Consider the following 14,692-nt stretch of genomic DNA (forward strand, 5'->3'; position numbering starts at 1 on the left):
CAACATGCATATAATGAATAACTTAGGTTTAGGCACAGACCCTGTGATGGTTAGAGTAAGGGTAATTGGCTTCGGGGGGCTGTCAAGAGTAACAGCTAGCAGCGAGCTAGCTGGCAGTGTCAAAGTAAACAAGGGTCCTGTCAATGCAGTTCATGTCCAAGGATTGCGGTCCTGAAACTGCAGCTACATACTACTCGCACAGACAGACATTAAACATTTTTGGTTTCAGATTTAAACCTGTGACTTGAAAAAAATAAATGGAATAAAAATGAAATTTTAATGGAACTTTGTAGCAGAGAATTACTTGAAGCCCTAGGAGCGAGTTTAACCCTTGAAGAGGCTCTTACAAGTAAATCAAACTATGTAATTTGATGACTCATGTTCACTTGATTTGGTGGTGTCTTAATCAGGCAGCACTGTAAGCTGCTTTGGATGAGAACGTCTACAAATGGAAATGTGAAATACTTAATATCTTAATTTATGTTGAATGCTTTCAGACAGCGGGAGCTTTATTTTGTAACGTTTATTTCCTAAGTAACATTTTGTGAAGTTTATTATTTTTCAGCTTTCACTAGATGTGCAAGATTTAAGTCTATCTGCATCTTTCTCTAGGTATACATTTGTTTTTATGTTTATCAAGTGTATTTTAGTGATAAAAGTTAAACTATTTAACATAAAATACAAAATGGCTTTACAGGAGTTGCTCTATATGTAGGAGTATACAAAGACGTAGTATAGAAGCGTTAATAGTAAAATATGCTTCAGAAGTATTAATAAATATATTGAGGCAATAAACCGTGAAAGGTAATTTATCTAGGTAGTCTAAATATGCCTTATAACTTTACTATGAAGTACTTTAAAGTATAAAAATTCATAACATGTCACAAGTAAGAGTGAGATAAAGCCTCAAAGTCAAAGCTTGAAAAGTATCAAATCTCTTCTAACCTGGAAAAAAAAAAAAAAATCCAAGTGTCAGCACCTCAAAACGGTGCTGACAGTAGGTACAGCTCTTGAATAAAGACACTTTGGCACTTTGCACCTTGTTTTATCTTCAACTGCAGCAGAGATTGTGTCTGCATAGATGCTCCTAGCTTCTAAATTTCCATCCTTTCCAGCAAGCTTTAATCCCAAATCATTCACTTCACCAGTTAATTTTGCTGAGTAACGAGATGTTCTTTCAAGAAGAGAGAAGAGACTTCATCTGGAAATCAGTTTACACTCAGGTGTTCCTTGTTCACTGCAAAAATATACAAATTGGAGTTTGTAAAAACTTGTTAAGAGAAACTGTTGTTGCTGTTATAAAATGGGCTGGTCAGAACATGGTTGGCTTTGGATGAAAAAACTTTAATTTGAAGTTTGGGGTGGTGAAATAAGTGGACCGCCTGCCATAGTTACATGCAGTGTCTGCAGTGTGACTCGTATCCCTGTCAGTCAACCACATCGGTTGCTTTTTCTGGTTTCAAGAAACTGACAGAGTTTGTTTTCCTCAAGTGGCGATGGGAAGGCAGCTGCTTGCTCTTACCCTACCAACAGGCTGCTCACCTGTTCACATATTGTGTAGACAGATGATTTTAACTGTCACTTTTAGCTTGATCCACAAGACTGCTATGATCCTCCCAACATTTTTCATTTACCGACATGAAACAAATAGCAAGATTAGTGTATCTATTAACAAGAGTAGCGGTTAGCTGCCTTTCAAATTTCAGAAAAAGATGCATAAATGCATTTTTATTTATTTAGTTATTTAGCATCAGCTAAGTAACTAAATTACTAATAACATTATGCGGTAATACTTTGCAGGAACAAATGTTTGGGCTAGCAGATTAAAATTATTTTCGTCTTACTAGCACAGCTGATTATGTTGTGATGACACATTATGCTGGATGAACTGGGAGAAAGCCATTTTGAAAAAGCACGTTGCTGAACTTGTGAAACATTTCAACGTTAATGTTTAGGCAGCAAAAGTACTTGGTTAGGGTTAGGAAAAGATCATGGTTTGGGTTAAAATAACTACGTACGTCAGTTAACACTAGGGTTGGATATTGTTTAAAATTTTACGATTTTTTTTTTTTTTTTAAACAACTTTTATAGAAATATATTGGGTTTTAGTATCAGATTGCCCCTTATCCTAATTAGGTCATCCTCACAGGTTGTGTCATCAGAGGAAGGAAGACCGCTTGGGAGGTTTTTTGTATTTGAATGTGATGAGAAACTTGCAAAAGTAACGACATGTATGGGACCGCAGCCAAAGTGGAGGGACTGTTAAATCACACATAAACTTATAAGCGTGTGCAGGTACATAACAAAAAGAAGCATGCCCTTCTCTTTCTTTCCGTGTGTTGCTTGCGTGTTTGCCGCAATCTGGTTACAAAGTGTCGAATGAAGTACTGGTTTGACTGGAGACGTTTCGATTCTACTAGATACTGGGCTATTTTGGTTGATACCTTAAAGGTATCGAGTAGCGATACCCATCCCTAGTTAACGCATAAGTTAAGTAAAGTTATTTGCGTAACTTACACAATTTACGTTACCTATGTTACTTAAATAAAAACACTTGATGTTTTGCCATAAGAATTTTTGTTTCACACGGGAAGCGAAAATCTGCTTTCTGGCCCTCCATCCAGTAAAGTACATGAACCTCAAAATTGTACTTAAAGCGTAGTACTCGAGTAAATATACTTTCCACCAGTAGGGAAAAGAACTACTGTACACTGTTGGTAAGTGGGAATGTAGAACACAGTGAGAGACAGCAGAGTGGGAGGGCAGCTACAATAAAAATAATTAGATATGAAAACCTGTTGTTTTGGACACCAACCAAGCTTTTTTGAGGTATGTTTGGCCTCCTGTGGAGTTTTAAATCTGTCTTTTTATGACTGCTAAAGTCTAGTGTGGGCACCAGCTGGTTCTGTGATGTGATTGGATTGTGATATTCTAGCCTCATTTTTAAAAGACCATACATCTCACCAGATTGTTTTTAGGCCATCAGCAGCTTGAGATCCTCCCAAATCCCCCACTTTCCTGTTCCCACTGAATACTGTCTGTGGCAGCAAAGAGACTAATACGCTCCAATTACCAGCTGTCCAATTAACCCATATTTTTTGCTGTTTCTTGTTCTCATGGTGAAATAATCTCTGTTACATGAGTTTGTATTGGTGATGCTGGTTGCAGAATGTAGGACAGATAAATAAAAGTATGCGGGGCTGTGATGGTAAAGAAGCTGAACTTCCACTGCAGACGATTTTGCTGTAGCTTCAGATTTTCTGGCTTATGAAAACAGAATTTCTTTTGCAGTTAGATAACCAGATGTATCTTGCAGAAATTACACTTTTTTTGTTGCTCTGCGTCTCCTAGACGCCAAGGTTGTTTTGGTATGTTCACTGTCGGCTGTCGTTTTGTTTGTCATTATGTTTTTCCCCACAGCTCTGTGTAGTCCTGCGCTTATTGAAAATATGCCAGGCACAGCTGAGTGACATTGCTGATAACATGCAGAGTGAATGTTAAGCTTCCTCTTAGTCACAGTGAGACCTCACATACACGCACACACACGAGAGTCAAATCCTAAAAACCCGCATCTTTGATGTGTCCACTGGCACTAATGAGATTTGTCATCTTTTCTGACAGAATCACTGCAGTCTGTGTTGAATGTTTGCATATCTACGCACAAACACACACGCACACACACACTAGCGGTAAAGTTAGATGCTCCCCGGCCGTAGCTTGAGTGACAGTAATTTGTTGGACGACTTCCTTTCAGTAATTCAGCTCATTTCAAATAGGAATTTCCTCATGGCTGCAGAGCAAGCGACGACAGAAAGGTACAGGTGTATGTATGTGTCAGTGTGTTATTGATTTAAGTGGAATATGAATGTTTTCCTCAGACCTCCTCCAGCTCCTGTCGGTATAGATGATGTCTGCGATTGGTGAGTCAACAGGAAATTAAACCAGGAGGTAACTCCTCATAGCCTCAACAGCACTTCAAGGCTGAGATAACTCAAAGGGCCTTAGGCCACAGAAATATCATTTCCACACCAATGTGCTGTTTTTGTGAAATACTTGTTTGGAAACTCTACTGTCTGGAGACCTCAGCGTTTAATAGGATTTCATTTCTCCTCACCTTGGCTGTCTGGCTACTGGGTATTGGCCACAGTGAGTTTATACCTCAGATCCTTCAAAAGGTTTTTCAGCTGTGTGATTGATTTAACTGCGAAAGGTCATGGAGGCAATAGCCTATTTGGCCTCTTCATTGCCTGTGCTCCCACACTGATGGAGCTTTAGAAGGAAGAGCCTCCGTGTTTTTGTTATTTGAATTTGAAATGAGGACAGAAGTGAGGGATGACACACAAAAAGACTAAAGCATCCAGAGTGAGCAGAGACTTGTTAGCGGCGAGTGTGTGTGCCTTTTAAAAACTGGCTCATGCACCCGAGAGAGGGAGGGAGGGAGAGAGGGATGTAGCGATGGAGAGTGGCGTCAGAGTAGCTTTGTAGCAGTAGTAGCAGGAACCGAACCTGGCAACTGTGGATGTGCTGTTTGGCTCCAGCCTCCTTACATAACATAAAAAACATGAGGAGAGTAGCCAGAGGCATCCGAGCAAGACTGATGAACTGCCGGGTGGGGAGCTGATACTTGGAGGCACCAAGGCAGAGGCCATTTGACAGGTCTAAAAATAAGCGATGGCGATGAGATAGGCGATGAGAACAATGTGGTGACAGATAGAGTGAGTGGGAGTTCAATTGTAACAGCTTGTTTGTCTTTATTCCTACCTCTGTGCATTCAGAGGCAGAGAGTAGCCTTTTGTGTGGCTGTGATTGGAGCTGGATATAATGTCAACCCAAACCAGCTCCGGTTGATTCTTCAAACTGAGTTTAGTTTGTCGCAGCATCCTGCTGTGATGCCTTCCATTGTACCTTAACTGATTGCATAACTTCTGGTTTATAAGTTTGGACTTTTCCCACTCAGTAATCCCCCCCGCGCACACACACACACATACACACACACACACTCCCCACTGTGCACACTCTATCTCTTACTCCCTTGCTTCCTGATATTTGTGGTGATGTTTATGTGAACTGTGTGCATCGCAGCGCTCAGCTTAACTCAACTGGCCACCCACCCTAATCGACTCTCCTGGCCTGAGCTCTAACAAGCTTAAGGCAAAATGAAGCAGTGGTCAGCAAGAAAAATCAGCCAGTCACGGATATTGTTGCCCTGCAGTTGACCATCAGTGCTGTGATGTGTGTGTGTGTGCATACAAATGAGAAGGCGCATGTACTCCATTGTGTGTTGATGAATGCTTTTCCCATTAAGACAAGCTGCGTATAAACATAGCTATATATTATACATATCAGCTGCAGCAGTACATTGTGTAAGTAAGTTATGAGAAGAGCATCAAAGGCCAAAGGGAGAATATGATCTCTCCACCTTCTTAAAGTAATTTTAAAAATCCAATTTTTGAAATGTACACTTACTGATAGCATTTTTTTTTCACTCCAGCAAAGCCAGAGCATGGAAAATGTCTCCTTTTGTGTCCATCTAATTGGTTTTTATTGTATCTGCACTGGTTCATTCGCTTGTATCATCTGCAGTGATTTGGATTCCTCTTGTCTGAGCTGTTAAAACTGGCTGGAAACCACAGAAAAGGGAAACATAACCCCAGAGCTTTCTAATCCACCCACTATCCTCTGCTCTGCCTCGATCTGCATACGATGTGGGAGGCTATTGTGTGAACTCACTGATCTGATGCCACATTAAATATGGGCAGCGCGCACACGTACAGACACACACACTCGCACACTCGCACCTTACACACATAACCACTTATCATTTAATAAAGGACTACAAGAACTGCAATCAAGGCCCCTAAATAATTGTGCAGGGAGAGTTTTCTGCTGTATTACATGTTTTCCCTCACTGGAAATGAAAAGCTTTTGTTGTCATTGCACGTGAAGCAAATATGGCCAGAGGCTGTAGGTTCTCTGGGGATGTTGATGTATTGTAATATAGTCTGGGGACAATGTTTCTGCTAGCTTTTATTTTGACTGCATGCTTTTCTCAATAAGCTCAAATAGATATGTGAAAGCTCAGAGCAATGAGCAATTGTTGCCTTCAGCTGCGTCCAAGCTCTACATTAATGTCTGATTTTGTATGTGCATTTATATATTACGCTTGACCACTCTGGTTCAAATATGAGCCACAAAAATGCTGAAAGGAAAGACCAAAGTTGTGACAAAAATACTGCATTTCTCCTCAACTTCCCCCTGTTTTTTTCCCCTTGCTCACTAAGCACTTCGATGATTTCTAACTTAGTGCTTAATATCGCTATGGCCAAGTTCCCATAATCCCCTCTGACACGTTCCACAGGCTGCATATTTTACGAGTTGAAGTTATTTTTGTCTTGGCTAAGAGGTTGCAGAGAGTGACATCACGTCACATCTGCAGCCGATCCTCTGTAAGAGGAAACGCAGATGCACGAGCATGAAAAGATGCAGAATTTCCTTTTATAACACATTTAGCTCATGGTTTTCATCATGATGCATTTTGAATTTCATACACCGGATCCATATATTTTTGTTGGCTTATCCTTCCTCCTGCGGGCATTAAGCATTTTAAAGTCTCTTACTTTGGGGGGTTTTGTAGTAAAGGTGGAAATGAGCTGCAGCAGAGCGGGGCTCAGTAATCCTGCCCTCTATGCCTTCCAGCCACATACTCCTTATTTACTCCTGACAGCTTCAAATTGAAACTGTGATCACATTTTCCACACCGTTCGTCAGACACGCTCTCTTTTAGAGTCGACCAGCCTTATACAGTGAAGTGAGTTTTTCTCCCCCTCTTGTTTCTTGCCCTGTCTCAACCCTCCTGATATCTCTCTTTCCCCCCATCTCTCTGCAGCCCAGGCTTACTTGCTGGCTTTGGGGATTCATCAATAGCTGACCCTGTTTTCTGAGTCCTCCAGCCTCTCTCTCGCTCTCTGTCTCTCTCTGTGGATTGGACAGTCCATTTGTTGAGACTGCAGGAAAAAAAAGACAGAGTAGATTTGAGATTGGTTTAGGAGAGCAGAGAAGGGGAAGAGGTGGATTAATCAAGGCCACTGAGTTTCTCTGGGTGACAGCTACAGACAGTTCTGTCATTACCGTCTGATAAGATGAGAGCAAAGGCTCCTGCCTGCCGAATAAATATACGTCTGAACTCTCTGTCTTGGAAAAAGTTGTTGTCGCGATGTAGATTCATCAAGGATTGCCTCCAGGAAGAAGCACATACAGATTGACAATGACAACAGTCATTGTATTAGAGTTGGCTTAAAATCTTTTATCCTTACAACCTTTTAAATTTAAATTTAATTCTGTTGTTTTTACTGGCACGGCTGCACATAATTTAACTTAGATATCATTAGACTTTAGTGTTGACAGTATGAGTGGATAATACATAAAATCTATAGACTGGAACAGATAGCTCTGTCTACACACACACACACACACACACACACACACACACACACACACACACACACACACACACACACACACACACTTAAAAGGCACCAACACCTAAGACCAAAAATTAACTAAAAAGTAATCAATATCCTTTTGTTCAGCCGGAGCATATACACAGGGTGGCCGTGACAGCCAGGCACTTTGTTTGAGTTCTGGCTCTGTGCCCAGACCTGCTCTACCATGATGTTGTGGGCAGCAGTTTGAGCGCTTGGCTGGACTTCACAATGCTCATTTGCTGCCCCAGTGGCACCCAGATCAGCACACAGAGATGAACATGGGAAGCCATGCTTGGGCCCAAATGGACAGCAAGACTACCCTTCTGCACATGTGCACACTTATTGCTTACAATAACTACCTCCACAATTTATTAAAAAAAAAAAAATCCTTAAAATGTGACAAACATATATGTCCAAAGTCCACAGACATTCTCATATCCAAACTGGAAATAACATATGTAAAGTGTTCAACTTCTTTTTTTGCAATTCTGAAATCACTATCTCTCGACAACAGGTGGGGACTCAGTGGATTCCTGTATGCCTTGTGTATCAGCAAGAGCAGATGGTGCACATTACAGTAGAGTGATGAGTTGTTTGAATTTACATTGGGAATTTTACATAATTAAAAAAAGTAATGTCATCAAGCTAGATGGGTAGAAGCACTATAGATAGCAAAACAGGCATATGGAAAAGATTAATCTATAACTAACACTCCATTTGCATTTAATGTAGACGCTGTTTTCTCCAGGCAACTTCAACTTTTAACATTCAGTAACTGTAGGCAGCAAGAAACTGTGAGAGTGCACTGCTAAAAGACGGAGGCTTGCGTCGCCACGGGCAAAATAACCATTGTGTCATACACAGACTGAACAAACGCAATTAAAAGCGACTCCCTGTGACTGTCCCTCCATTTAAATAAGCATTTTGTTGTCTTTGCCCCTGTGTATAAGCAACATGCCATCATCTCTCCATACAGCCAGGCTTTGTGGATCCAAGAGCTCCAAATCTTAGAGAGATTAAAATTACCCCCCTCCCTTTTGATTTAATGTGATTTAATTTAACTCGGAAGCATCCAGCTGTGCATTGTTGGTGAGATAAAGCAGTAAAGTATCTTACTTGTTTACAGTCTTTCATAGCTGTGCAATAACCTGAGCAATTTTTAATACACATAAAAGCATCAGCTGTCTTGCTGTGTCTTGTGTAAATGTGAGAAAGGGAGAGAGACAGAAAGAAAGAGAGAAAGAGAGACACACATGATGATGACCTGGAGCTGCCAGTCTGTTAAAGCAGTGGACAAATAGTTTTTGACATGACTGTGACGTCGTATAATAAAATGTAATTTAGTTTGCCCTTTACTCAGGCTGTTTAACCAGTTTCAACATTCCAGCAGCTGGCTGCATGTTGCTTCCTCCTCCTCCTCCATTGCAGCCGCTCGCCATGTTTACTTCATTTCTGCCAACCTCAGCTTTATTGAGGCACGAATCCGTGACTGATTTTCACCTGCACCTTCATTTGCTGCCTCAGCTCCTTCAGGGCTAAAAGCTTTATATGATGGATAATCTCAGCTGTTGTGTATTATCCTTGAGCTGCAGCCACATTTTGTGTACTATTTTATTTCATTTCGTTTCCATCACCCACAACAGTCTTTTATTTCTCTCTCTTTAGTATGAAAACAAAGTGTCCCCCTCCCTTCTCTAACACTATAGTATATTCTTCACTCGCTCTCTCTTACATACATACACCCCTCTGCCCATACACACACATTTGGTTTAAATTAAACATTAATTTAACTTTATGACTGTGTTATAAATAATTGCTGTGATTTAATTAGCTAACCTAGCAGGGGAATTTACTCTCATCTACGGGGTTTGGTTTAGTCCCGAAGCCTTGACTTAATTAATGAATTCATACGCTGCCTGAGCCAGAGTCATATGCTATGAACAGCATTCACACACACTCACACAAACACACCTGCTACTTTCTTATTGCCAGGCAACAATCATTATTTAACATTGAAGCTGCCTGCATGGCTCTGGATATGTCGAGCTTGGCTCCCCATCCCGCTGTCAGCTACACAGACTTATGCACTTATGCAGGAAAACATGAAATACTATATTTGAATGTCTGTGTTTAATCAGAGATCTGTCATGAATGTGTCCTTGTGTCTCTCTTGGTTCCTCTCCCTGCTGTCGCTGGGGGTGTTTTATTACGCCTGTGTGTCTCTGACATTGGCAGGAAGCCGCTGGGGTTGTTTCATATGATGCAGTGATGTGTGCAGACTTGGGGAGATATTCCACATCCCTTTTGGGAGGCATTGACCCTCAATACTAAAGGCTGGGACAGACTCTCAAGTGCAGGGCCAACCTCTCACTCTGACAGGACTGACTTTGACCCAGAAACACGCATATGCAGTCAATTGCAGTAAATTTTATTTTACTATTTTGTGTGTGTGCAGGTCATATTTCATCCTTGAAGGACATTTGTATTTTCCATCCCTGCAGGCTTGACTGTAGCTGTAATAAATGATATGATGGACAGAACATCTGATGGAACAGAAAGTGGGTCAGATATCTGTGCTCACTCAATATTACTTAATCTATTACTAAGACAGATTTATTGCTACTTATAGTTTTGGATATTCATGGTTGCCCAACTCCAATAAAATGGAGCAGCAGAAAAGCTTCCTCAGAGAAGTTCATCTGCATGGTTGGACTCAAGTTTCCTGTGAGGATATAAATACCTGTTTTAGAGGGTTTTTCAACACCACAATGCTTTAATATCTGTGGCAGAGATGATTGAGTTGCATGTCTAAAATTAAGTTCATTTTTTCATTTGAGTACACAGTACCGTATCAGCACATACTGATACGGTACTGTATCATTGTGTGAAGATATTCCATTGAAGTACACATTGGTCATCTTGTCATCATGAGTCAAACTTTAAGAAAGTTTTTTTAATACAGAAAAAATACTCTTCGCAGAATCATATTTAAGACAAGTAAAATTAGTTGTACTGATATTCTACTACTTTTTCTCATTCTGCTTTTATTGTAAACAATATATATGTATTAATTGATTTAATTTGAATGTAGAATTTTCACTGCAAAAAAACCCCCATTTGTTTTATATATTCGTCTGTCACTAAACCTGTTATGCGTATCTTGTTCTCTGCAAAAATGCATTTAAACGTTCAGCTGAAGCTAATATGAGGCTTCAGCAGTTTGACTTGTCTGATAAACCTATATGTGAATACCAGCAAGTATCCCTCCTCCCTCTCATAAATGTTAGGAAGGGGCCGCTTTAGGGCCAGTACAATTACTGGCCACTTTATTATTAACATATATAGCTAATCAGCCAATCACATGCCAGCAACTCAATGCATGCCAAGACAACTTGCTGAAGTTCAAACCGAGCATCAGAATGTGGAGGAAAGGGGATTTAAGTGACTTTGAACGTGGCATGGTTGTTGGTACCAGACGGGCTGGTCTGAGTATTTCAGAAACTGCTGATCTACTGGGATTTTCACTCACAACCATCTCTAGGGTTTACAGAGAATGGTCTGAAAAATAGACAATATTATTCAGTGAGCAGCAGTTATGGGGACAAAAATGCCTCGTTGATGTCAGAGGTCAGAGGAGAATGGGCAGACTGGTTTGAGATGACAGAAAGGCAACAGTAACTCAAATTACCACTCATTACAACCAAGGTATGCAGAATACCATCTATGAACGCACAAAACATTGAACCTTGAAGCAGAGGGGCTACAGCAGCAGAAGACCACACTGGGTGCCACTCCTGTCAGCTAAGAACAGGAAACTGAGGCTCACCAAAACTGGACAATAGAAGATCTGAAAAACGTTGCCTGGTCTGATGAGTCTCGATTTCAGCTGCGACATTCAGATGGTAGGGTCAGGATTTGGTGTAAACAACAGCCATCCTGCCTTGTATCAATGGTTCAGGCTAGTGGTGGTGGTGTAATGGTGTGGGGGATATTTTCTTGGCACACTTTGGGCCCCTTAGTACCAACTGAGCATCTGAGTTCCACTGAGTTTAAACGCGACAGCCTGCCTGAGTATTGTTGCTGACCATGTCCATCACTTTATGACCACAGTGTACCCATCTTCTCATGGCTACTTCCAGCAGGATAATGCACCATGTCACAAAGCTCAAATCATCTCAAACTGGTTTCTTGAACATGAAAATAAGTTCTGGAGCAACTGCGTGATGCTATCATGTCAATACGGACCAAAGTCTCTGAGGGTCGTTTCCAACACCTTGTTGAAAGTATGCCACGAAGAATTAAGGCAGTTCTGAAGGCAAAAGTGTGTACTACCTGATACTAGCAAGGTGTACCTAATAAAGTGGCTGGTGAGTGTATGGCCATGAGGAATTATTGCAGTGACAAATGTATATGGACATCTGAGAATCAAACGAGCAAGCATGTTGAATTCATTCAGTACTTCATAAAACATTTGCAAAACCTGTTTTAGTGTGTTTTTATGTACTGCTTCTTGTAAATCACACCCACAAACTGTTATGCACAACTTCACTCAGAGATCCACTCATCAAAACTCTGCTGTACAGTAAAGCACCACGAGAGGTCATACTCCGCAGGGTGCCTTTTTAAGTTGATGTTGAGACAGCACAGAAAGTAAGAAGAAGACTTTTCCAGAGCCAGTCTGTTTAATCATCTGGTTACTCCCAGTGGTGGTGTTAAGCTATACGTGCCTTTCTAGTTCTAGCTGCAATGATTTGCAAAGCAGTCTGACATAATGCAAGAAGTCAGAAGCAGCTCGAGGCCCACAACCATTGCAGTCTCTGGTTCCTGTTTATGTAAACACTGTTGTAAGGAATGAAAGTGTGTAATTGTGTGTACACACACACACACACACACACACACACACAGTCTCCCAGTTGCCTCTGTATTTATTCAAATATGGTCTCCTGCCCTCATCCAAAAGATATTGTGTGTGCCTGTAGTCTCTCGAGTTCCTCCAAGCTGTCTCCTCTATTCCTCCTTGCTGCTTCCTTCAGAGTCCCTGTGGGTCCTGCCTAGCCCTCCTCCTTTGGTCTCTCCTTTCTTTATTTACTTCATCCTTCAGTCACTCCCCACAGATTCAGTCTTCAGGGAGAAGTAGACGTCTCCTCTTTGCCTCTTTCTACTCTCTGCTCACACGTTTCTCCTCTCCCTCTTTAGGCTCCCTGTAGACCTCCATCCCTCCATCCTTTCCTTTTTTCCCCCTCTCCTCTTCTTAGAGTCACCACTAATCCAGCCCCATGTGTTCTCTGTATCACTTTGTTTTTCTTCCTACTTCGGCTGAGCTCTGGTGAGTCACCAACCTTTGTCCCAGCCTCTGGGTGTGGGACTGTCCAGCCTACACACGAATACACAATAATATGCCACACAGACACTGGAGCACCATCATATTACTCATCCTGCCTCTGCCTGGCTACAGTATGGAAATCCTCACTTCAAGTCATCACATCATATTAAGAGGAAAAGTACAAAATCAGGCCTGTTTTCACACTTCACCTACAGAGAGCCATGTAACTAAGGGGCCATTGCAGTGATCAGGATGAGGACATTGCATCAAGGCTGGAACTACAGGGCGAGGATGACGATATGGCCTTGCAGATGAAAGTTAAATTTAGCAGAGCCCTTAAAATTTTTTTTGTTTTCAGCCACCATATTTGATTGAATCGTGTTATAGCTTGTACATAACATTTGTGTCATGTCTCATCTGGTTTTGGCTGGTATTCTGAGGAATCCCGCCTAATGTGTTACACATGCAGCACTGTCACTTAATTTCTGTCCTCCTGATCGAGAGGAGAAATCATCAGCTCACAGCACCAGCGGACACAGATGCTTTGTCTGCTTTTTGTGAGTTTGCTTTGGTACATTCATGCTTGTAGTGTTATTAATGTTTCTTTCTGCTTGAATATGCCTGCACTGTTTGTGAATTACATGTGCCACCTCTGAACTCGCTTCACCCGCAGGGAGTCCAAAGCGGGGAGACGAGCTGAGCAGCAACGATTACTCACGCTGCCTTTTTCACGGCGGCAGTGAAGATCTAACACTGTGCTTGCGTGCCTTCTCACCCACTGAGTGAAAACGTGAAGTGAGGGGTTGCAAGATGGTGAACAAGATAGGAAATAATTTGGATGGATTGCCATGAAATTTGGTACACATGTTCGTGTGCCCCTCAGGATGAATTGTAATAACTTTGGTGATCCCTTGGTTTTTCCTCTAGAGCCACAATCAGGTCAAATTTCTCCAATACTTTTTTTTTTTTTGCAGTTTATGATACAATACCTGCAAAACTAATGACTTTACCATCAGCCTCAGCTGTAGGCTACTTTATGTTTAGTGCCATTAGCAAATGTTAGCATGCTAACACGCTAAACTAGATGGTTAACAATGTAAACAATATATCTGCTAAACCACAGCATGTTAGCATGCTGGTGTTAGCATTTAGCTCAAGGAACTGCTGTTCTTAAGTACAGCCTCACAGCGCTGCTAGCATTTGCTGTAGACTGTTATGGTGCTTTCAGACTAAACCCGAATTTAATCCTTGCGACGCTTTCCTCGCGTGAGTACATTCGCTGCAAGTGTTCACACACAAAGCGTGAAGGCGATTACGATGTGGCGAATATTCGTTTGAGTTGGACATTTTCAACTCCTTCATGTTGCCTTAGCGTTGCCAGCACCGCCCCCTTCGCGTCGCCCAACAGGAAATCACGGCAAGTGTCTTTGCATTGACTTTGTATGTAAACTTACCGCCCCGAACGCTCGCTTTGCTTTTGGCTTTGCAGTTAGTCTTCACTTTAAAAGGTCACAAGCCAAAAAGGTTGGGAGACACTCTACTAAACCCAATATCTTTTCTAAAGTTTCCGAAAAATTCTTTTAAAAATTCCTAGCATCACGTTACTTTTCAACATAAAGACATCCATAAATTAATAAGTTGTTCTTTGTTCAAATCATGTTAATCTTGCCGACTCACCCCTTGGCTCTCTGAATTCTGGCAGAATTACTTTTCAGGAAATTCAATGTAGGCGTGCCACATCCCACTGCTGTGCTTCTCTTTGTTCCCCATTCACTGAAATCTGCACCTTTCCTCTTTATTATGTGTTTTGCTTTCAGTCGGTGGGTGTGCATTAATGGGTAAAACTGCTTTAAGTTGCCCAAGGCCATTGGCTTGTTTGTCTGTA

This window comes from Micropterus salmoides, unplaced genomic scaffold (genome assembly GCF_014851395.1).
Source record: "Micropterus salmoides isolate LMB-PRFRI ecotype aquatic unplaced genomic scaffold, ASM1485139v1 Ms_hic_scaffold_13, whole genome shotgun sequence".
Taxonomy (NCBI): Eukaryota; Metazoa; Chordata; class Actinopteri; order Centrarchiformes; family Centrarchidae; genus Micropterus; species Micropterus salmoides.